The sequence below is a fragment of the Arctopsyche grandis genome, chromosome 11 (assembly GCF_051622035.1).
Source record: "Arctopsyche grandis isolate Sample6627 chromosome 11, ASM5162203v2, whole genome shotgun sequence".
NCBI classification, from domain to species: Eukaryota; Metazoa; Arthropoda; class Insecta; order Trichoptera; family Hydropsychidae; genus Arctopsyche; species Arctopsyche grandis.
Window position 1 is genome coordinate 21,246,358 of NC_135365.1, and position 26,525 is coordinate 21,272,882.

Below are 26,525 nucleotides of genomic sequence, written 5' to 3' on the forward strand. Positions count from 1 at the left end.
GGTATATATGAAGTACGTATAATTGATACGTATTTGGAAAAGGTTATATCATTCCTCTAATAATTTCCCCACTGCGCACTTCAATGAATATTTATTAATAGCGAGGTGATTTTACAATGCTTGGAGGTTCATTATTTAATTTTGTCAATATTTAATTGCTATTTGCTGATCTGATATTTACAAATTCGAACAACAGTTTAGTTGGTATTTATAGAAATATTGGTCAACATAAAATATGTATACTATTTAGCACTATGCAAGGATAGTCACTTCACCGGTGATTGTTCCGTTGTCTCCCGCAATAGATACTATTATACATAAGCATAGGCCCATTTTCCCGAGGGTAGCTATCATGGAAATATTAATGAACACGTGATATAAAGTAGTGTGTTGGTCTCGTTTTGTTTTACTTTTACACGTGTGCGTCAGTATCGAACTGCGTAATAGTGTGTGTATGTTCACGCTGTCTATTGTGCACGTGTTTATTGACACGCGAAAGGGTTGCTCGGAAACGGCAACACTTCAAATGCACATTTCCACCGGAAGTCAATGCAAAAATGATGAAAAAATAATGACACACTATGCACCAATGGTTCTTTTCGCTAGTTAGCTAGAAATAGCTTCAAAAAGTGTGGAAATCAATGGGGAAAACAGAGGCTGATCCCGTGTCTGAAAATGGAGGCTTGCTATGGCGAGTGCGCATGCTCGACGAGTTTTCTCTCACCCGCCCACACCCTTTGGGAAAAACCTTTGTTTGTCAACGCTTAGTCATAAACAATATATATGTAATTAGAATTCGGGTGTCGGTTTTGATTTCGGTTTGCAGCTATGGGTTATAATTTGACGGATCAATGGCGTTGAATGTATTAAACTGTGGTGCAATGGAGCCGGTCGGCGCCGGCAAAACAGCGTCTTCGGGCCACGCGGTGATTAGGTGTTGTCAACTGTCGGTTCTGGGATTGTATTTGAACGGATTTTGACACAAATAAATTGAAATTTCAAATAAATTACAGTATTAGGCCGGGTGCAAAGTAAAGCGATGCGTGTCGGTGTCGCAGGCATTGAAGACGAACATTAGGCAGCAAACACACTGAATCGTACGGCTCGGCATGCCTAGATAGACTCCAGCTGTGATGAGCGTGTCCCCGTGTCATTTTTAATTCGTATTATTCATCAAATATGGGAATCATCTATATCAAATGTCAAACAAGGATAAAACATCATCAAAAACACTTCAGGGGTGAGTTTTGGCCTTGTTCGCCATAGAATAGATCAGGCGTATTTTACATGTGCTAATTATCTAAAAAAAAAAAGACACGTGCCACATACCACTGTGTTTCTGAGCCCTTAAATAAGGATGTCTGGATTTTAAGTTGTGTATATATATGTTACAATTGAAGTGTATCTTTCAGTTGTAATATATTTTAACTAGATGGAATATATTTCATTTAACCTGGTACCAACTACCGTTATAGTTGAAGTGTATTTTCAGTTGTAATATATTTAAGTAGTTAGAATATATTCCGTCTAACCCACGTAAGTTGAAATCTGTCCAAAACCATTTATTGTTTTCATATAAAATGAACCTATGGTTTTAAATAGATATTTCGAGTCCAACTTCCCGAATCTTTTCTGTTTTTTTTTCGGTTTGTAAATCGCCTCCAAATAAACTGAACGTATACTGCATCTAATTGGAGAAAAGCTCAAAAATCACTCGTGACAACGGTCGTGAATGACCCATGTCTCCTTGATGTGAATTGAGGAGGATTCAATTCAGTAATATTATGATTTCATATGGGAAATTCCCCTGTAGCAAAATATAAATAGTTTTTAAGCAAGAAAGCTAAGTATAGATCAAACTTTACGGTAGATAGCAGTGAGTTTAGATTAAAAAGGTATTATGCACGACTATTTAATATGACGGTCGGGAAGGCAATAAAGTAGAAGCCACCAACATGGTCGAACCGGTCCCAACTCGCAAGATGGCGACCCAAACTTGCCCATGTCGTAGAGTACCAACAATGCTATAAATTATAGACTCCTGAATTTGTATAATGTAAAATCATTATTTTCTTGAGAAAACATTGTCCTATCCCTCTCGCAAAAATTCGAATTATTCAGTATATCAATTTGTCGCTTATTTGTATAAATGCTTCAAATTTCTCCATATATGTACATATGTCTCTGTGGATGTTGATCAGATTTTCCTTGTATTATATAATGCTTACAATGTTTGACCATATATGTTGAGTTTAATATAAAATATATAATAATTATGTATTTATAATTGATATTTTTTGTCTGCATAATAGACTAGTCACATTAGAGCAATCTGTAAGTGGAGTGTGCATGATTGATTTAATAAAATAAAATATAATATAAATCAAGTTTTTTGCGGTTAAATAGATTATAAAATATTGAAGGTTAGGTTATAAAATTTTCATTATAATTTCTTACAAGCTTTTGAACAAATTTAACTAGATATATTTTTGCTCATTGTATATGTAAACAAATAAATAAATAATTAATTCTCTTTAACGTATGTAAATACCCAACATAATCCAAAGAAGATTAACAAAGCGTACACAAAACCATGAATATGATTTATTTTACATGATTAAATTAAAGTCATCAATCAAACCTAACGAAGAAAAACTGTTACGTAAAATTAATCAACCCTACTTTGTAGTATAAATAATTTCCCTGGAAATGACACAGCAAATTAACTTCAACGTAACATTAAGAACATACATACATATCCAACTTTTTAATACTTCAAACCCACATTGAAATCACGTCAAATTTACCCCTTTTACATATGAACACCAAATATCAGTAACTTTACGTGTATTACGTGTATTCATAGCTCAAACGATAAATATAATTCATCAATAAGGATCCAAACCATCATATTGTTTAAGCTTTCTCCTCGCTGTTTAAGAATCGACTCCTGGAAGTTTGCTCGAGCTATGCTGCAGAACATAATATGCGGTATAATACGAGTAAATCCATGGTATTGATTTTCCGATACGGTCGAGGTCCTCATTTCGTCCCCAACATTATTTTAGATGGGCGTAATCTTGAAACTGTTAGGGAAGTCAAGTATCTGGGACACTTGCTGACGGAGGATCTCTCTGATGACCGTGACATTGAAAGACAAAGAAGAGCCATTTGTGTAAGGGCAAATATGCTGGCTAGACGGTTTTTCCACTCCAATGTAGAGGTTAAGAGACAATTATTTATGTCCTTTTGTACTAGCCTCTATACTGGTGAATTATGGACCAGATACAAGCGGGAGACGATGAGGAATATAAAGGTACAACAACTGTTACCGTGCTCTTTTCGGGCTACCTAGGAGCTGCAGCGCGTCGCAAATCTTTGTGGAAGGGCCTCACTTTGAAGTCATTCTCAGGATGAGAGCGGCCTCTCTACATCTTCGTATATTTTTATCGCCTAATTGTCTTCTTGCTGCTGCATCTTCTCATTTGCATTCTTCATTGTATGTTCGATGGGGGTCTACGTGACGAGCCAGAATGTTAAATTACAGAAAACACAAATATCAGAAGGCAAAGATCGAAAATCGCACATACTCACTTAATTTGCGCGAACAGGGTACAACAGGAACAAGAGGAACGGGCTTTTCCTCCCGTATTCTGCGCGCGCACATTAATACGGGAGGAAAAGCCTGTTCCTATTGTTCCTGTTGTATCCTGCTCGCGCAAATTAAGTGAATATGTACGGTTTACCATGCACCATTTTTTTTTTGATCTTTCGACTTAAGATCTTTCGATTTTCGATCTTTGCCTTTCGATTTTCGGAGACCGGTTCGATGGATGGAACTACTACACCGACTGCCTTAAATAGACATTAAATTATTATTATTATTATTTATTATTATTAGACTTATTATTATTATTATTTATTCTTATTAGACTTATTATTATTATTATTTATTATTACAATTATTATTATTATTATTATTTATTATTAGTAATATTTATATATTTACTTATGTATTTATTTATTTTTTGTTTACTATTTTTCAATACTCTTTTTATTATCTATATATATATATATATATATATATATATATATATATATATATATATATATATATATATATATTATTTATATGGACGTTGGGGATTGCACTTTTCTCCTCATCGTCTGGAATAAAAGCTATTATTATTATTAAAACATTACACATTTGAATATTTATTGCGAAACTGAATCGAAAACCGAAAACAATTTTAATTTTTCAAAAACCACCTTCACATCGCAATACATCACACCTGGCCCGAAGACATGTACGTATCCATGTTCATGTCATGTGTTGTATTCCATATATTTTCAGCGGTTGCGTGCGCCTGTCCCCGGCAATCGTTTCACCCTTGTGATCAGTCCAGTCGCCTAGTCTCAGGCGCGTGCACGTCCCTGCACAAAAAACCCACACTTTACAACATCACATCCCCATTCACTCAGAACCGGGGACTTGCGAACCCTCACATTCCTCGAAAGGAACGTGTCGAAAACCGATCCCTGGATCGGCTCTCCTACGACAGGTAAATACACAATTTGAGCACCATTTTGCAAACCGAACCGGTATACACAATATGTCCATTACACGGATTATATTTTGACTTAAGAATCGCTTCTCACAGTATTTATTGGTCATATTTATATTCACGATGATTCGTATTGGGCGTGTAGTGTATTTAAAATGCACTGATGATAGCTTTTTATGATTTATATATTATTAAAGCGACGATGATTTGTATGCATTAGGGTTAGAAAGCATAGGTAGTTTACATATATTAGAATATTTATAACTTGCAGTATTAGAATTCAGAGCTATGAAGTCATAGCTTTTTTCAACGCATTCAAATTCACTTGTTAGTAATTTAGTATGCATATTAGAGTGGTTTTACATGCCAAAAAATCAATTTTAGCAAAATGAGAGTCACTCTAATGCACTTGCATTCGTTCGTTTTTTAAATGCAAAACGTATACACAGCTTTAGTATTATAATTATAGAACTATTTTTACTCAATTTATTAAAAAAAAAAAATAAACATTAGAACTCATTTGATTGCTTATTTGCAAAATTTACATTAATCATTGCACATAAATAATATTGAAAAGCCGAAAATTCATTTATGTTTAAAATTGAATCAGCCGATGTAAAATTGAACTTTATGAGAGATTAATTTTGATGTTTATCCCATTATTTTAATAAATCTCTTAAGCTGAAAGCGGTTTAACTTGGCTTTGCCTTCCGCTTTTATTATGTATGAAGTAGGTTAATCTTTAAATATTTAAATACTGTAGCCAAATGTTTCTTGGTACCGTATTTAAAATCATTATAATCTTGAAATATATAAACATTACATACATAAATCATTATCAAATTAATTTTATCAAATAATCGTTTCCTTCCCGAGTGTTTTCCGCCATATCGAATTTATGAAACGCTTTTATTACGCCGTTCGATAAATTCTATTTCAGGCTTTTCAGGCTTTTCTCGCTTTTCTCATCGCGCTATCGATTTCCCATACTTATAATTGCATTACGTATGATTCCGTCATATAATTCACACACGCATATACGATAAAAACGTATTAATTTTTCCATCAATACATATCATTTATTTATGGACGAATTTTCCGCGGAAAATTGTCGTAAATAATACCGCACATAAACATATCGAATATTCATGAAAAACTATCTCGTATAAACATTGGTCGTTTGTCAAAATCGAATTCGTACGAAAAGAAGCGGATATTGGAATAGAAACGCTTCGAAGGAAAATCCGTTAAAACGTTCATAAACCTGCACGCCACGTTAAATCTTCGTTATACATATATTATATGTTTCCGAAAGCGTGAACAGCATTTTATGACTACATATATACTTTCAAATATAAATATTCATCATAATTTGACTCGGTGGTTGCGTTTATGTTTAGCACCGAGAGGTTACCGGGTTCGATACCGTGCTAATTTTTAATGCTGCTGGTTAGACTTGTATATCTGTGACTCCAAGTCGATCGTTTCCTATCAAAGTATGCCAAATTATCTGATTTCGTTGTTGAAATTGTTCCTCCATCAAATTTGCAAAAACCATCCTACCCTCTATGTCACAAATATATGAATTTGATTTATGTAAAAAAGTCAAAATGCATAGATGTCTATGGATTAATTAATTGTTAATTTCGTGTTCCTCAGCCATTCGAAATACAGCGATTTATGTAATAAAAAAAATTGCAATGTTTGTAATTCATTTTCTAGGAAGACGCATTAAGGTTTACCTGTTAGGCCTTCTTGGTATATGTATATCTATCTAAAAATAAAATAAGATACTTCAACCATCAAATATAACTTTCATATTAAATTATAATTCATCGCTTTTACATATATTAAATTATAGAACCATCGCTTTCATATTAAATTATAATTTAATACGTCCAGTATAAAAAAATCCTTTGTTGTCGAATATTAATGAATTTCAACAAAACTTTTGGTATTAACGCATTAAACGTATTAAAATTATACATCATTATAACAACATAATTATAACTTTCTGTTTTAGTATCAGCTTGGATAAAGTTAAACTCAATTTTCCAATAATTTTCCTCAGGGTGATCTTTTCATAGAAGTTTCTACATTGTAATTGTTTCACTTTATGAAACCTTACCGAGTCGTTTGAGTATTTATAGACGCAACTTATGGAATTTTCGATAAGGATTAATTTTCCGATGTGCTAGTAAACGTTCAAATTAAATTATATATATGTACAGTCACATACATATGTATGTATACGTGTAAATAATACAAACATATCATGACTTAAATAATTTAATCAAGACATTTTCCAACTTCAGCAATAACATTTTGTATCGGAATATATTAAGCTAAGCTATCCACACGCGATAGTGTAAATCTATGATAAGTTCAACTTATTTATTCCAAATTATGAATTTTTATTAACATTTAATGTTTCTAAACCAAAGTTAACAGCTTGTTAATCTTTTAATGACTGTATTTTATTTTATTTTACATACATATTTTATTATATTTTACATATGTAGATATATTCCAGGAAGGCCTAACAGGTAGACCCCATTGGGTCTTCCTAGACAATTAATTACAAACATTGCAGCATTTTTATTACATAAATCGCTGTATTTAGAGAGGCTGAAGCACACGAAATTAACAATTGATTAATTAATTAATTAATCCATAGATACATCCATGTATTTAGACTTGTGCATATTTGTTTTTACATATTGTACATAAACGAAATTCAGATATCTGTGACAGCGGGTAGGATGACTTTTGCCAATTTGATGGAGGAACCGTTTCAACAATGAAATCAGATAAATTGGCAAACTCTGGTAAGAAACGACCGACTTGGAGTAACAAATATCCAAGTCTGTAACCAGTAGTATTAAAGATCAGCACGAAATCGAACCCGATAACCTCTCGGTGTTAAACATAAACGCAACCACCGACCCCTACTACATACAATATATGTACATACCAGGAAGGCCTAACAGGAAAACCCCAATTCACCTTCCTGGCCTATTACAAGCATCGATATACAATTTTTAGAAGAATTTTAACAAAACATCATAGAGACATCTATGGATAAATTTTGACAAACTTTTGATTAACTTTTTTTTATCGTAAAATTTCTAGATGCTTAGAAACTCGAAATTTTCAAGACATTTATGGACAAATTTGCAGCATTTTTATACGAATCAGCGAAATTTGAATGTTGAAAACTCGAAAATTGCGAAAAAATGGGTAAAGGTTACCAATTTGTTGGAACCGTGTCAATGAAAATGAGATAAATTGAAAAACTCTGATAAGAAACGATCGACCTGGAGTCACAAATCAAGGTCACTAGTCACAAACTATTCACAAATCGAGGACCGCGACCACTAGCCCACGCTGCTGGTTATTGATATGAATTACAATCAATTTGTGCTAATATAAAGAGAGAATCTTCAATGCAAAAAATTAGAATGAATTACAAATGAGAGATTTTGTTAAGTCTCAAAAAGCACAGATGATAGATAGCATTCATAAATTAATTGACAAAGCTTGACCTACCACTGTATATTTACATACATATAGCCAGCAGTTTGGCTCGCTGGTTTATGTTTAGCACCGAGAGGCTACTGGGTTCAATCACTTACTAATATTTAATGCTGCTAGTCAGACTTGAATATTTGTGACTCCAAGTCGATCGTTTCCTAATGTTGTGAGTTTGCCAATTTATCTGATTTCATCGTTGAAACGGTTCCTCCATCAAATTGGCAAAAACTAATCTACCCGCTATGTCACAAATATCTGAATTTAATTTATGTACAATATGTAAAAAAATCCCCAAAATACACAGACACACACACACATTTTTTCTAGATCATGAAAACGTGATCAGTAATCGATTCTGAGTTCGAATCAGTCAAAATCTCTATTGCTACTACGTACATAGATAAAGTAAAAATATGTACAAGTCTAATTCCATAGAATTTTAATTTCGTGTTCTTCAGACTCTTGAAATACAGTGATTTATGTAATAAAAAATGGAGCAATGTTTGTAATTAGTTGGCTAGGAAGGCGCATTGGGGTTAACCTGTTAAGTCTTCCTGGTACATATGTATGTAAAAATGCTAGTTAGCTTTCGATTTCATTGATAAATGTAAACTGTTGAATTTTTGCGTAACGATTTAACCTTCGTGCAGGGCAGTCACATACCAAAACCCTCGCTCGCGTGGCTACCCTCCAGTCACCCCTGCACAATTAAGTGAATTTCGCTCTAAAATAGGTCATTCGGGTAATAGTTGCACCCGCATTTTGCCAGCACGACTGCAATATATAAAATGTCATAAAACCTTTAATTTTATTCAAGAAAACTACCCTTTCCATAAAAAAAAAGACTAAGCGACGGTTGCACGTGCTGCCCAATTTCCGTACACGTGCCTCACGTTCAGTTGTTGATTCGTAAATCAATTTTTTATCGTTTCTTGGTACGAGAGACTTCCGATTTCGGGGAAATTTTGACCGGAATTGATCGGGAAGAGCGCATGCGTATGTTGAACGCGCTTTGTCGACGACACGCAACATTATTTATCGCCGGTTATGGCCGTTGAAAACGCGGTCCATCAACGAAAAAATATGTACGTATCAAAATCGTGACGTGCTCTGCCAAAATTCATAGCGAAACAGGGACGTTCGGAGAGAAGAGGAGGGGTGCGGTTGTAAATAAGCGAGGGGGTTCGCTTGACCCAGATCGGGGTCATCAAAAGCTCAATGCACGCTAATATTCATTTGCAAGTGAAAAATTTCAGCTGAAGAAGTTGTAAACGTTTCAACGAATTGTTTGTACAATACATACATCTGCACGATTTATTGCGTGTTATGTGCCGTCGTGTAAACAATTTCCCGTAACCTCAAAAATATGCTAACATTTTCGCACAAATTCTAAATGTCAGGCATGAAGGCTGACATTGTCAAATGTTCAACGAGTTTTTGCGTTCAACAGACGTCTCATTTCAAACGAAAGAATTTCAGATGGAACAGGGGGTGAAAAAGAAATCTGAAATAATTTGAAAGTTACAACGATTTTACGTCGCATTTGACAGTTGTCGCGTGAGTCGCAACAAATCGTCCATGTCCAAATTTGTTCAAAAAATTCCATTTATTTTAAATTTTTTGATATACATATTTCAATAATCATTTCAGATGAAAATTTAATTACATAGTCTAGTATCTTAACACTATTTTGATTTCGTGAAAATAATGCATTAACATACTTCATATGATATTAATAAACACTAGTGTTGTGCCCGATGAAATATCACAGCATGGATTATGGCATATTAAGTTATTAAATAAAATAAATGTGTCGGTCCTGTACTCGATAATTTTTTCAAATACCTTTGAAATACATTTAATTTAATATTTATATGAAAAAAAAAATGGTAAAAACCCACATACATATAAACAATGTAAAACACCAATAGAAAAATTAATTAATTAAAGGCGCTAAATGCTCAGAAACTTATTTCCCTAGAGGTATATGTAGAAAACTACTACTAAAACTACTACTAAAACTACTAAAAAACTACATATGTACTACTAAAACTACTACATACATATGTAGTAGTTTTTTGTTGGCCTGTTATTATGTTCGTATTATATTCGTACATATGGTTGGCAGTGTTTTAACTGTGACGTACATATGTATGTATGTATGTATGTCGAATCGAAACGACTATTATAGTACGGCGAGCGTTATCTCACACGGACACACAGACACGCAGAATAGCGCTATTATACATATGATGTATACTTAGTTAGAGTTTCTAACTAAGTACATATGATGTATACTTAGTTAGAATAACTGTTATCCGGAATGTAATAGTATAAAAGTTTTTTTTTTGCTCTCACTGTTGGAACGTGTATTGTATTTTGAGATTGCCCTAATAAGTATCCATCCTAATGAGTAACACATTTGATATATTATTACAACGTTTTTGTGGAACCTGTTAAGTATTTCGCTATCAAATCTACATACATACATATATAGACAAAAGTTTCTTGTTAAATTGTTTTCCATAAAAAGTCGCAAAACTAAATCAATTAAGATAAACTAACTGGAAATATTGTGCTGAACTGAGTATATGTATGTTTATTGATATTATCTACATTACAAAAAGTTTTTGATCAGTTTTTCAGACATGTATTCACATTCATCAAAAATACTTATCTGATATGCAGAGGAAAATTATAGCTCACATATGAATATTTCCATGTCTACTTTTTAAGTATAGGCCTTATGTATTATTAAGAGTCTTATATATGTTGTACAAAAGAGCACGTCTCGCTTATATTGATTTATTATTTTCGACACTTCCCTGTTATTTTCAGGGATATACTTGTACATGTGCACATACATACATACATACGTCTAGAGAATTGAGATCGAGTCTATTCTAGTCCGAGAAAAGCCTTCATTCGCCGCAAATTTATTGATTTATCACAGCGCTAAATTGGATTTCGCCGGATTGACTTTAATAAACGCGATAACTATTTCCTTTCATTCGTACGAAATAATAGTAATGATGATCGGTACGTTTCCGACATTTTCACTTCATTGCGTTGCTCGTTAAATATTAAATAATTGCCATCGACAATGGAGCTAAATAATTCACAGACTTCCGGCGGCGACTGGCCACAATTGATTACACTTGGGCGACTGTGTGAAAAATGTTTGAGAATCGGTGGGCGCGAACCGCATTGCCATGAAAATTTAATCGCTCAATTTTGACTGAAATTCGTGCGTGATAGTTAACACTCTGCAGCTCGACTATAAAATGTATGTCTGAAAAGGTCTTTAAAGAGTTAAACAACAATAATTAACATCTGATGGAATAACAAGAACACGCATTAATTTTCCCATGTAAAATACAACCATACATACATACCTTTGGCGTATAATGCTTTCAAATGAGGCGTCATGGGTTCAATCTCTGGCCCGATGTTGCTGGCCAGATCTTGGATATATGTGACTCCAGGTCGATCATTTCCTATGAAAGTTTGCCAATTAATCTGATTTCATTGTTGAAACTACCTATCCTCATTTGAAAATCACAAATTCATCACATATAGCTAGCAGTATGGGTCGGTGGTTGCGTTAATGCTTAGTAGCAACAGGTTCTGGGTTCGATCTCGTGCTAATCTTTAATACAGCTGGTTAAACTTGTATATTTGCGACTCCAAGTCGATCGTTTCTTATCAGAGTTTGGATTTTTATTGAAACGGTTCCTCAAATTCATCCTACCAGCTGTCAAAAATATCTGAATTTGGTTTATGTACATGTAAAAATGTATGTATAAGCCTAAATCCATAGATGTCTCAATGGATTAATTAATTAATTATTTGTTAATTTCGTGTTCTTCGAATTTGTTGATATTAAAAATATGCCTACCTACATTGTATGTACATATGTAGAATGTGTTTCTCGCAAATTACTACTACTACTACTACTAGTTAGTATATACACTATTGTATTATATGTATGTATAATAACAACTGTATTGTAATGTTTAAAAAAATAATTGCCCATGAAAGTGCATTGGGTTTTCCTTCTAGACGTTTTTGGTAAAAATATTATATATGTAGTATATAAAATATAATAAAATAATAAATTCAAATAAAAACTACTGAATATCACTTCAGTTGTTTTTCCGCCATTTTAAAAACATTGCATAATCATTTCTCGAGGGTTTTATTTTTTCTGGGGTTTATTTATAGGGGTTGTTTTTTCAACCTTAAAATCATTGCAAAACAACCAAAGAAAATACGAAAACAAATGAACGCTCCTCATAAAATATTCGAATAAAGAAAATAAATGAGAACCATTACAGTGGGAACACTTGAACAATATGATTTGTTTGGAAGCCAACTGAAACGTTAATAGTCTGTAAAAAGCTTTGTTATTCATTTGCGGAGTATTAATTGCGGGATTATGGAGACTTGAAAATTATAATAATAAAACTCATTTATATATTTATAAATGAGTCATATATTCCAACTGGTGTTTTAGGTCATTCATATTCGAATACAATTCAACTATTAAACTATATTTATTCAAGCGCAAATACACTTTCAACAATGTGCGCCAGTCAGTAATGTAGTCAATAATGCGTTAAATTCAATTTGAAATTCAATAATGCGTTAATAATTAAGTATTACGAATAAAGCCAATGAGTAACGTATTACGATAACTCTTAGAATGTGTACAAAACAAAAATATGACTTTCCAACTCAATTTACTAGTCGAGTGATGTTTTCACGAAAACCTAACCTCTCCATCTAACCTGGTACCTACTTATAGTTGAACTATATTTTCAGTTGTAATATATTTTGACCAGTTTGAATGTAATTCGCCATATGAATCAACTAACGTATGGAGGTTAGACGGAATATGTTCCAGTTAGTAAAAATATATTACTGAGCTGACGATGAGCTGACCTCGATTGAAAAGAATTTTTCTGAGTATATCTGTAGTGCTGCTGGTCAGACTTGGATATTTGAGACTACAGGTCGATCGTTTCCTATCAGAGTTTGCCAATTTTCTTTGATTTCATTGTTGAAACGGTTCTTCGATTAAAAATTGGCTAAAAACCGTCCTACCTACTATGTCACCACTATTTGAGATTGATTAATGTACAATAAAATTTATGTACAATTCATAGATGTCTAGTTAATTTGCGAATTTTTCAGTGTGTCATAATTCAGCGACTTGTATATTAAAAAAAAAATGCTGCACTGTTTGTAATTAGCCAGGAAGGTGCATTGGGGTTACCTGTAAGGCCTTCCTGGTATATATACATATATAAAAAATAAATAAAATAAATTACAACTGAAAATACACTTCAACTACATATAAAGGTAGTTGGTCCCAGGTAAGATGCAATATATTTCAACTAGTCAAAATATATTACAACTGGAAGATATACTTCATACGTACATATGTATATGCATATTGTATTTTAATTTTAGGAACTAATTAATAAAAATAATTGTATATACTATTTCCAGTATTACTCCAGTTATACTTGCTTTAAGTTAAATAATATTATTACATTATGACAACCAATAAATAAACAATTCAAAACATACATCCATACGTGCAAAGAAACTTATCGTACATATGTATATATATGTTATGGCTCGTTAAGAATGAAAACATTATATTGATCCTAAAAATGTAGAAATAAACTCAATAATCTTGAACTTGAACTCTTCAGCGGCTTCAAAAACGGGCACCGACTATTGTGAATTAATTATGAAACGCGACAATAATAAATTAGTCACGAGTGAAAGCCATCAACAAGCAAGCGCCTTAATACATTAATATTCTTTATAAAATATATTTCAAAGAACCATTTTTAATATAAGGAAGCATATTTTAACGAAAGCACAAGAAAATACACTCATTGAAAATTCCAGAAAAATACTTTCACGTCGTTTCATTCAAAAGTCTAATTTTGAATTTCAACTTGACTGAGAAAATCCATTAAATATTAAACTGGGGACCGCTACCTGTTCTACTTGTCTGATAAACAGTCAAACAGCCCTTTCGTCGAGAGTATTATGTATTCAGGAAATCTACCTAGTATATATATTTAGGTAACGATCAGCGAGGAACGTACAAATGGAAAGGCTTTAAAATATTCAAATGAAAAGAGCCGAGAAAGTATAATAATTGTGCTTTCTTTTTTTCTATACGATAGGGGTTAAACCATCGCGTGTGTGTACGCATAAGGTCAAAGCTCGGTTCTACAATAATGAAGCAAGTGTGAGCGAACTTTTTGGACATGGCTTTGCAGGTGCTAAAGTGTTAAAATGCATGTTTTGACCTCGACGGTAACAAAGGTCACGTGTTGCTTGGAACTTACGTATATATTCTCCAAGACAGACTAAATCTATGTACGTTAGGTTGGGTTAAGTCTGGGTTTTTTGAACTACCTATATATTTAGCGATGTCTTCCCTGTATTTTCTAGCGACGGTAAGTATATTTCTCTACTTTGTATTGTATATTTTACTAGTGGTTTTACCCGGCTTCGCTCGGTATTTGTAATGGATAATCTAATAGTAAACATTCATTTGTTTTTTATTAAATTTATTTGAATCGAAAAAAATAATATTCAACGATATGGATATCATCGTTATAGAAACTTTGATTTGTTTTCGATGCTCCCACCCAAACCTTACATAGTTACAAAGTCTCTTTTGAAATTATATGTATGTATATTAGATTTACACCATTTTTGCATAGAAAATATGTGTTTTGTAACTTTTTTAAAATGATTTTTCATCTGATTAAAAATTGCTTTTTCTTAAAAACTTTGATAAAATACTTTTGAAATTTTCCCCAACTACGTGGCTGTCCAATTTATTGTATTTAACTAATAAATGAGAGTGAAAAAAGTAACTCTTATAACTATTTAGTGAGTTGTGAAGTGGCGATAGAAAGATGTGTTTGGATTGCTAGAATCGCTTCATTCTGACTCAATATTCAAGATTTAATGATTAGGCTCCTTTAGCTTCATGTCGGAGACATTAAATTACTTCAATGTTAACCCCCCCCGTATGTCGGTAATATATCAAAGCGACATGAAGAGTGAAAATAGTTCAAAATCAGATCACAATTTTTGACGGGTAAGAATGTCACTGAATTAACAGAGTGAAGCTAATAAGAGCTTATTATAAAGTCATAAATTTTGATTCATAATAATAATTTTTATTTCAGACGATAAGGGGAATAGTGCAGTACCCATCGTCCATATAAATAATATAAGAATATATGTGGATAATATAAATATAATATATAATGATATTATAATATTGAATAATAAATAATAATAATAATAAATTAATTAATTTAATATAAATTTAAAGCGGTCGGTAGATTAGTTCCATCCACTGAACATACAAAGATGAGGGGACAGGGGAAGACGCGGCAGCAAGCAAACAGTTTGACGATAAAAACGCTCGACGACGTAGGGAGGCCACTCTCATCCTGAGAATGGCCTCAAAGTGAGACACGTATCCTTCTACAAACCTATGTATTGTAAATTTATCCTCTTCGTCACCTCCTGCTTGTATTTCGTAAAAAAATATGTATATACATATATATATATATATATATATATATATATATATATATATATATATATATATATATATATATATATATATACGTATATACATATATATATATATATATATATATATATATATATATATATATATATATATATATATATATATATATATATATATGTATATACATATTTTTTAAGATAATTGAAATTAGTATTGAGAAGGTTCTCGTGTATAAGTAGAATATTTATCGAAATAATTGAAAGATCTTTTACCAAAAGCTTAGTAAGCTCAGTCTTAATGAAAATCAATAAGAGGATTACACTTTCAATATAATATCAATTTTCTGTTCATTCGTTTCAAAGGGACCATTTTAATAAAGAGGATTACGACATAGGCATAATCTTCATTAGCAGTCAATTGCATAACATACATACATAGATATACATATGTGCATAACACAAACGATTCTGGGGGGAAGAGATTCTTCTATGGATGAAGAAGTTAGCAAAAGTTGTCAATACGACTCGCTTCTCTCATTCAATAATAGGGATACACTCAAAAGCTTAGCAAACACTGGATCAAGTAAAGCAACATTGAATAAAGTTTCAATAGTGTTGTATTAGAGAAAGTAAGGGGCTACTTGCAAGGTTCCAGTACGAGTCCTACATACGAGTATGCGAATCGACTGAACATGACTTCTTTGCTAACTTTGAAGGTTTTGGCAGACGAGGAGACCCTCAACTTTCTCCAAGAATGTTCAGAAGTCGGGAGGGTCGTACGCGTTGTTTACGACGCAAAATTAATCTGGCACAAACATGCAAAGTTCGCGTAACCAGTAAATACAGAGGCCTCGGTTAAAAAAGTAAATAAATAAAGTCAAAATGTGTATATATATGTACATAGCATAATAATAATGCGTCGTTAACGATCGAAGCGTTTTATTCCGTTATAATGGGGGGGGGGGGGGGGGGTTAAATATCGAATATTAGTCGTTACGTTTGACTTAATAGCATTGTGTGAAATGTTTAATACGCAGTATAATATATTCAACAAGTTATATGTAATAAATTATACTAAGACTTTGAAGTACACTTAAATGAAACATTTGGCTGTTTAATAAGGCGAGGTGTGTCAAAGAAAGATTCAAGTAAAGTTCAATGTCAATACTTCAATGTCCAGTTGAAGGCCGGAATTTTTCTGTATTAATCGTTTCTTCGAATTTGGTCAGTATCCATAATGTAAGTTATATCATATCATATACAATATAATATCGCTATTCTGTGTGTCTGTCTGTGTATCTGAGATAACGCTTGCCGTACTATAAATTGAACTTCCGTAACTTTTAAATATAACTACTCATATTGTGACGTGGGAACATGAGAGAGAGTATACACTGTCTAAGTGGATTCGTGGGTGAACAATAGAGACCCCGGTCTAGACTAACGGGTCTCAGCAAGGATACGCTGGAGTTCTCACATACCTGAGTGAGTTCGTGCGTAAACAATAGCTTCACCAGGGTAGACCTTTACGTGCCTAGACAATACACACACTAACGGATCGGGGAAGCTGTGCTGTGCGACTTGTCCTTTATAAGAAGGTACACACGGTTGATTTTGAAACATACTGGAGTGAGCGGTGGTTCTATGTGGACCTCCCGAATCGTTGAATAAATGCTTTGAAGCAACTTTGGCCTTTCATTTGGATCCAGAGAAATGTTATAATAATAGAAGTGGCTTTAAGCGTTATATTGTTGTCAAGTGACGACTGTCCACAGACATTCCTAAACAATTTTAGCATCAGTCGTATTTGATGCTTGGTGGTCGACGTATGCCCGATAAAAACTTCTCTGGGCAAGTGCATCGTTGAAAATTGCATGATGCATTCAAAAAGACACAATAAACAACATGGGATACATGGGAAGTAAATTGATAATTTAAGTAACATATTATTCAATTAACATCGTATATGAAAGTTTTCATGAAAGCGTCATGGCAACAGCTAGCATTCGGCAATAGCATACGCATACGCGTACAATATTGCATAGTTATGGAAACGGTTCGCGTGTATTGAAACAAGAAATGTATTCGAAACGCCGCTTCTATTATTATAACATTTCTCTGTTTGGATCCTAAACCCACCTCTACGCAACAATATGTTGCTGGTTAAAGCAAATGAAGTACTACTTTAAACTTTACTATTAAAATACACAATATACATATATATATATATATATATATATATATATATATATTTTTTTTTTTTTTTTTTTTTTTTTCAATTTATTATACACTTCTACTTCTTAAGCCGTTATTAATTTTATATTACAACAGAATCACAATCTCCTTTCTCTGTCTATTTTTTCATTAAACTGTATTAAGAGGGCTGTATACCCGAAACCTTAATTTTGTTTGCGTTCCTTTCTTCGATATACATATATATTGAGTGAATGCGACAGTATATATCAATATACATATATATTGAGTGAATGCGACAGTTGCGCTTCGACTGTATAATACGTATTTTAAATCGACAAAATCGAGGTTTCGTATTCTCCAGTTTTCTCCTCCGAAACTGGACTAAATTAAAAAAAAAATTCATCATCGGTTCGAGATAGATATTTTCTATGTTTGTGTGGTCATATTTTTTTAAAAATCAACCGTTAAATAAGCACGCTGGACTCTTTTAGTGGGTGTAAAAAAGAGGTGATTTTATAGATGTTTGGTGGCACCTAGCTCCTATAAAAAAATAACTAATCAAAAAAATAAAACCACAGAAACATGCCTATGGTGGATATCCATAGCATATTAAAAAATAATTTCTCTAATGCCATAATTGAAGAAGAGAGAAGTGTAATACGTTTGTATGGACAAGGCGCTGGTGTTCAGCCCTCTTAATATAGTAGTGTCAATACAATTTTGAACTAATTAAAAGAAAGTTCTTTAAAAGATGAGTAAACAAAAGAAGATATTTCATTTTTTTTCAAATACAAAAGAAACTTTTTTCTTGTTTTATTAAAATATTTCTTTCAAAGAAACACACAATTTTGAAATTAACTAAAATTTTATTAGCTTAACTTATAGCAATGTACATAAATTACAGTTTGATAGCGTCCACATTAAAAACTTTCCTCTTTTGCGAATTGTGTCTGCCGACATTTTGCAGACGCAATTTTCCAACAGAAAATTTACATACATACATACATGTCTCCCTTTGAAATATTCATTTTATTCGTAATTTCCTCGGCACTTTTTTCCTCTCAATTTTTTTTATTTGGAAACACGCCCATAAACGTGTCAGAACGAATTCGTATAAACTTATCGACTTTTATTTTATAGCGGTAACGTCGACTTAGGCAAAGCTACTTTAAAATTTCACTCAATCGACAATAGACTAGCCTTTTTCACGCTTTCATCCGCGTGATATTTCACGGGATTTTCCTCTCGCATTTTCCGGCCTTATCGCGCGACGGCCATTGTCGAAATTGTGATTTTTCTCAACAAACAAAATCTCGCGCAAGGTTCAACATTTCTGTTTACCGTTTCGTCGTCAGGCCACTCTCCGTAACATGAATATTATAACAGCAAACATTTACACATACATACATATTACATCCTACCTCAAAATAATAATACAAAAAAAAAAAACCACTCACATCAAACATTTAACATCTTTGTTCCATTCAATCATTTCAAAAAGAAAACATACAATACAATTGCATTGCGTTACATTGACCAGGTAAAGTGACCTCTAATGACTTCATTTTGACCTTTTGACTCCAGGTGCACGTAACTATGACGTCATAGCCTATATTTAGTTGAACTCTCGAGCCGTCCAGATAACACATCAACGGCCGAAAAGCGATTTATTACAGAAATTGTGCAATTGAAACGATTTCAAGTTTTTCAGTTTACTGACATGCTATGGCTTACGTGTCGATCATGGTCGGTGTAATGTGCGTTAAATCCGAAATTAAAAAGGCCCAGCCCACGGGTGTGCGATGGGCTGGGCCTTTCTTTGTAAGTAATTGTATGACTAGGCAGTAAACTAAACTACCCCTAATTTTTGGGCCGGATATATGCTGTTAAATTTTCATTATTGTCTACCGATTGGAGTGCGCTTTCATACGACGCCACTTGGCGACATAGTCTCAATAATTTATAAAAGAAAAACAAGCTTTAAACGTATATATATATATATATATATATATATATATATATATATATATATATATATATATATATATATATATATATATATATATATATATATACATATATACATGTATATATATATTTTATTTTACATATATATGTATATACCAGGAAGACTCCAATGCGCCTTCCTGGACAATTAATTACAAACAATGCCGCAATTTATTATTAAATAAATCACTGTATTTCCAGAAGCTGAAGAACACGAAATAACAATTAATTCATTCATTCATTAAAGAATTAATCCATCAAGACATCTATGGATTTAGATTTGTACATAATTTGTACAAATTGTACATTCAATAAATACAGAAGATTTGTGACAGCAAGAAAGATGATTTTTTGCCAATTTTGAGGAACCGTTTCAACAATGATCAGATAAAATTGGCAAGCTCCTATAAGAAACGATCGATTTGGAGTCACAAATACCCCCAAATCTAACCAGCAGTATAGCGGATCGAACCCACTGATCACTTGGTGCTAAACGTACACGCTACCATTAAGCCACACTGCTGGCTTATATATGAGAAATAATGTGTCAATTTTCGCATATCGGACGGTTTTTCTATACGAACATTAATTACCACATACTACTCTGATAATATCAATTGGAAATATTGGAAATATCGATTGAATAATCTACTTCAATATTAAACTAAACAGTTTGTACACACAGTACCGGTAATTGAAATCGGATATCACCTCTAAATATTTTTAATTCTCGGAATTTCTCTCGGAAGGATTGTCTACACGAAAAATTACGTAGCAGTTGAGAAGTTAACGGAAAATTTTAGCACGTTTCCTCAAAAATAATCGATAAATGGAACCCGGTAATTGCAAGCCAGGTAGTCGTAGCGTAAAAAAACAACCCCGCAAGAAAATCGGATGATAAAACGTTCGTGTTAAAGGGATCGCTTGAAAATTGCCCAGGATATTAGAGGAGAATTCAGACAAACGACCAGTACAACCAGCAAAATAGATTAGTGATTAGCATATAATCCTTTGATCAAAATGGTCACGGGTTCAAATCCCACTGGTTTATACTGGCTCCAGATCGATCGTTTCCAATCAGAATTTGCTAATTCATCTGATTTTCATTGAAACGGTTTTAACAAATTGGCAACCTTACCCATTTTCACACAGAATCTCAAGTTTCCAGCAATTTAGAATTTCGCTGAATTGTATAAAAAGCTGCAAATTTACAAATTTGAGCATAAATGTGTCCGTGGATGTTAATTGATATGATTTATTGAATTTCGCTGAATTGTTTAAAAAATGCTGCATATGTAAAAATATGACCAAGATGTCTCTGTGGATGTTAATTGATATGTATTTACTTTGTATAATAATACTTGTATCAAATGTACATTGTTTCTGGCCAGGAAGGCGCATTGGGGCTGAAATTGGCAAAACCATCCCACTTACTATTTGTCACTACCATTTGAATATGATTTCAAATTTATAATCTATATATTTACATACTTTAATATAATATGAGTCGCTTAGATGCAGCACGTAATAGCAGCATGGTAAAATATAAATTTTATTTAATAAACAAAACTGTTCATAAGTTTTGTGTCTTAAGTAATATAAAATGTTTCGAGAGAAAAGAAACTTTTCCAGAAACTAGTTCGTTCAACTAGTATTAAGAGTATTTAGAAGATGTTTAAAACTTTCACACCTGAATAAAAGTCGATTAAACCCCCCGAGAATTTCCAAATGAGTCATTTATATAAAGAAAATTAGATTTTTTTTCTTTATATTACAATTTTATCGGAATGAATGCCTTGATTAATACCTTAAGATAGACTTTATTTCTTTATTGTCTTCTTACTGCGGCTAATTACTTATATTCATCAATACATATTTGATGGATGGAACTGCTTCAATGGCCACCATAAGTTCATATTTATATATTTAAATAAATTCAAATATTTTTGTATCAAATTTATTTTTATTTATATGGCCGATTAGGATTGCACTATCATTCTTATCGTATGGAATAAAAATATATAATTACACTGAGCAAAACAAAAAATCACATTTTTGAGTTACCAGAATGGAGACTAACCAATCTTTACTAAGTTTGACCCAGTGAATTTGAATATGATAATAATTTTTGTTGGATTGCTCTCATTTAAGAGATATGAGCGTTTAAAGAAATGGTCGATTTTTACATATTTTTGACTTTTGCAGTCTGCAATTCAAAATCTAGTATTGCTGAGCCAAATTTAAGTATTGGAATCAATAATCAAATGTTTTTTCTTTTGATTGTTATTATTTCTTATAAATAAATATAATTAATTACCTAACGTATTACCTATTTACCTAAAAAAAATCCGGAAAAAAAATCATTTTTGACTTTTAAAATTCGCTAGACAATTAATTATAGGTATTTTAAAACAAAAAGAAATCACAATCAATATAAAAAACATCTGACTATTGATTCCAATACTTTCTTTGAGCACATCAATACTAGATTTTGAGTTAAAGACCGCAAAAGCCAAAAAACTATAAAAATCACGCATTTTTTTAAACGCTCATATCTCGTAACTATCACTAACCAACAAAAATCATTATCATATTCAAATTTAGTGGGTCAATTGGTTAGTTTCCGCTCTGATAATTTTTTTGTTGCTCAGTGTTATTATAATATTTCTCATTTTATAATACTTCGGAACATACATATGTTCATTAAAATATTTAAAATTACATAATATATTGGTGTTCAAACAAATTATCTTAAAATCAATTGGCAAGAGACCGTCGTATAATGTGTTAATATAAACATTTAATTGACAAATTTGTCAAAAAAAGACCGCAATTGATATATTTGTGTTTATTTACTACTTTGAAACACTTTCATTGATTAAAGTAAGTACAGTAGCAGTCAATAATAATTTCACGCCCACGTTAACCTTATAATCAGCCAGCGTAACCGAGTTTCGAGTGGCGCATTAAATCTGACGTTTATTCTTTTAACTTTCGCTGTCACAAACGACCCCAAATCGGGGCGGGGTCAACCCCTAGCAAACTAGTTAACCCCTTCTCCGCAGCGTGTGCATGCGTAGAGGCAATTTGCCCGCGGTATGCGGAGCGAAAGTTACGCATATATACATATCGCGAAAAACATTCGATCCCCGGTTGAAATCGGAATTTGAGTGAACATCGCGATATGGTTATAGTCTGTCGCGTGACCGATCGAAAAACCGCAATTCCACGCTGATTAACGACGGCGTTATGACATATCTGTTTAATACTTTCGGGGTAAAAAGTTCCCCTTTAGGGCGGACCCTTTGGAATTTAACACAATGGAACCTCGTTAGAGTGAGCCCTTTGCATTTTAATTAAAAATAACGTATGATATTTATTTTGAATACTTAACTCCGGGATGAAAATTCTAAATGGGTTTGTTTTTACAGGAAACATTTCTACAGAAATAACTCACCTGGCAATGTTTAATTTTAGAGGGGAAATTTTGGTTTGGTGAGCAAAAGTCGAAAATTTTTAAAATGTCGAAAGTTCGAATTTGTCTACCACACTCAAGCACCTTATATTTAATATAGCATACTAGTTGTTTCACCCGGCTTCGCTCAGTATTTGTAATATAAACAGCGTAAACATGAAGAATCTAATAGTAAATATTCATTTGTTTTTTTATTAAATGTATTTGAATCGAAAAAAATATAATATTCAACCAATTGAATCGTCGTCATCTAAACTTTGACTTGTTTTCGATTCCCAAACAAAAATACTTACAAACTTACATACAAAGTCTCTTTCGAAATTATATATTAGATTCATTTCTTGCTATTATTTCAACCGGACGTTTGGTGTCCAGCACAGTGATTAGCGGATTTTTTAAGTAAAGTATGCATGGTAAACTGACTATTTCACATATTGTCATAAAAATCGCGAAAAATCTTGGTTTTTCGACTTATATTTTCAATATCTGTCTGTGACTCCAAGTCGATCATTTCCTATCTGAGTTTGCCAATTTCTAAATTTATTCAAATCTAGGAATTACCATTATCATTCACTATACCTATGCTAATACAAGGATAAAATATCACCGGAAACACTCCAAGAGGTGATTTTTTCCTGGATGCCATAGCATAGATCAGGCGTGCTAGCGTTTTTTTACATATGAAAAACGATGTAAAAAACGAATGCTTGACACGTGTTGCGTACCTCTTTGTTCGTATGCGTCTTCATGGAAGAACACACTCAAAAGTACTCAAAAGTACGGCAAAGTAAAGGTAGACTCCAGCTGTGAAAGGCGTGTCTTCCTTATTATTCGAATGCCCTTCGTATGCTCTTATTATTTTGATGAGTTTCTACTACATTTATTCAAATATGGAATTCACTATTATCGATCACTGTCAAACCAATGTTAATACAGGGATAAAGTATCGCCAAAAACACTCCAGTTGGTGAGTTTTGGAAAGGATCACGACAGTATAGACTAGACATGCCAGCGTTTTTTTTACATGTGAAAAATGATATAATCCACGTACATATGTCTATATTCTTCTACTTATTTCTTTAAATAAAAACTTTCTTTGCCAATTTCAAATCCTTCTTTCTGTCCCTCTAGGTTTTAGGTCATCTATTTGTATTAACAAATATATGGAAAGATCTCATATATCTCATCTACATATACAAATCCACATGGTCAATATTTTAAAATTTGACCGGGATTTTAAGGCTCATCGCCAATATTTAAGATGAAAATTGAAAGCATATATATATAAGCAAACTAGAACTTTTTTTCAACTGGTGCTGTATGGTATTATCACTCATTCACTCACAACTCCAATGTAAATACAAAAATTCATCAAACACTAACACAATATGAGATCATTTGATAGACTGAGTCCGATTTACCACATATTTTATAAAATGAGACCTATCATTACTGGCAATATAACTCTCTCGCACCAACGAAATTTTCCAGGCATATTTATTTCATTTATTTATTTATTGTTACAAATCAATATACACTCGCCATTACAGATTTGCTCCAATGCGACGGGTGTACGCTAACGAACTACAGAATACATAATACAATACATAAAACAATCAGAAATCAGAAATACAGTAATACAAACATATACAATCAGAATATATAGCATATAACAATTAATCAGAAATAATAATCATAGAGACATCTATGGATTATTTTTAGATTTTTTTTGTATACAATTTTTATACATATAATAAATACGAAATTATAGAGATATCTATAGATTTCAGATTACTGTGTATAATTATTACAAATTATACACAGGCAGATTTTGTGACAGCAGGATTAGATCTAATACCAATTTTCAGGAACCGTTTCAGCAATGATCAGATAAAATTGGCAAACTCTGATAGAGAAACGATCGATTTGGGGTCACAAAACCCCCAAATCTAACCAGCAGATGGCGAGGACTCGAACCGTTGACCTCAGTGGTGCTAAATATATACGCTACCACTAAGCCAAACTGCTGGCTGTATGTATGTACACTTGAAAAGTACACGTGTATGTTATGTAAGAGAACATAACATATACATAGTGTACATATTGTGTAAGAGAAGAATACTTCCCAAGAGATTTTACGTAGTCGTCTTGATAAAGTAGCAACGCTTGAACATAATAAATCTAAGCAGCACCAGGTAACGTTAGCATTACATTAATTAAACGTGTGCATATCGGGTTTTGAATAGCGTGATGTTTTATAAAGCACGTCACGTTATTTGATGGATTAGGTTTTGTTTAAAATACGTAGATTATTTTAAATTTACGGTGACTGTAACTTGAAGTGTTTGGACGATTTAGAATCGTTTCACACTTTAGGTAAAAAAGGTTGAGTGCCGTTTTATATCGAGGATAGAGTCGAGCGTACTACAGAATCCATTATTTAGATTACCTTTCCATGCTAGTGAAAAGCTCGACATTGGTGTATGTATGTATGTATATGGATTTATGCACTTTGAAAACGTTTATAAAGGACTCTTACACGTACGAATGACAGATGATTATAAAAGGCTAGTTCTTGATGAGTGAAATAGTGTGAGGCTGTTTTAAAACAGACGAACACTACAGCAAGATGAATCTGTTCAAAATATTCTATTTTTGTTTGGGAAAATTAATTCAACTCACGTCCTAGTTATTATTTATATATTTGTATATATTCCCGAAAGTAATTTTAATAGAATAAAGCTCAAATATTAAAGGCTTCCTCTAATAAATGTCTAAATGGATTTCTGTTCCGCTTAAAGTCACTTCAAATTAAGCTCGTTTAAATGCTGTCACTTCAAATGAAAAACAAAATTTGTGATGATGCTCTGCGTTAATGAAAATTTCAATATTATTTCTGTGTGTTGAATAAATATATTAAAAAAAGGGTAAAACATATTGAAAGGTATCCAAATTGAATGTATATTGAAAATAGTTTCTTATCTTTGACGAATCATTTCAGGAATACGTTGCGATATAAGATTTAAATGAATGCAAAATACTCGTGTTTTTTAGATTGTTTTCAATCAAATTTACACTAATTAAAGTATAATTCGATCAAACTTAAATGAAAGTAATCAAATAGAGTAAACGTTCCTCAAGGATGTAGCATTTTTGTATGGCGA

General features: G+C 32.6%; 1 protein-coding gene across 4 annotated transcripts in view; it reads left to right on the forward strand.

Moving 5' to 3' along the window:
• Nucleotides 1–4,405: 4,405 nt before the first annotated feature.
• The window catches only part of tau (microtubule-associated protein tau), a 38,963-nt gene continuing 16,843 nt past the window's right edge, over nt 4,406–26,525 (forward strand). For all 4 annotated transcript variants that reach the window (XM_077441012.1, XM_077441013.1, XM_077441014.1 and 1 more), the window contains exon 1: nt 4,406–4,562. The gene's annotated coding sequence lies outside the window, so the exon portion shown is untranslated. The remainder of the gene's footprint in view (nt 4,563–26,525) is intronic.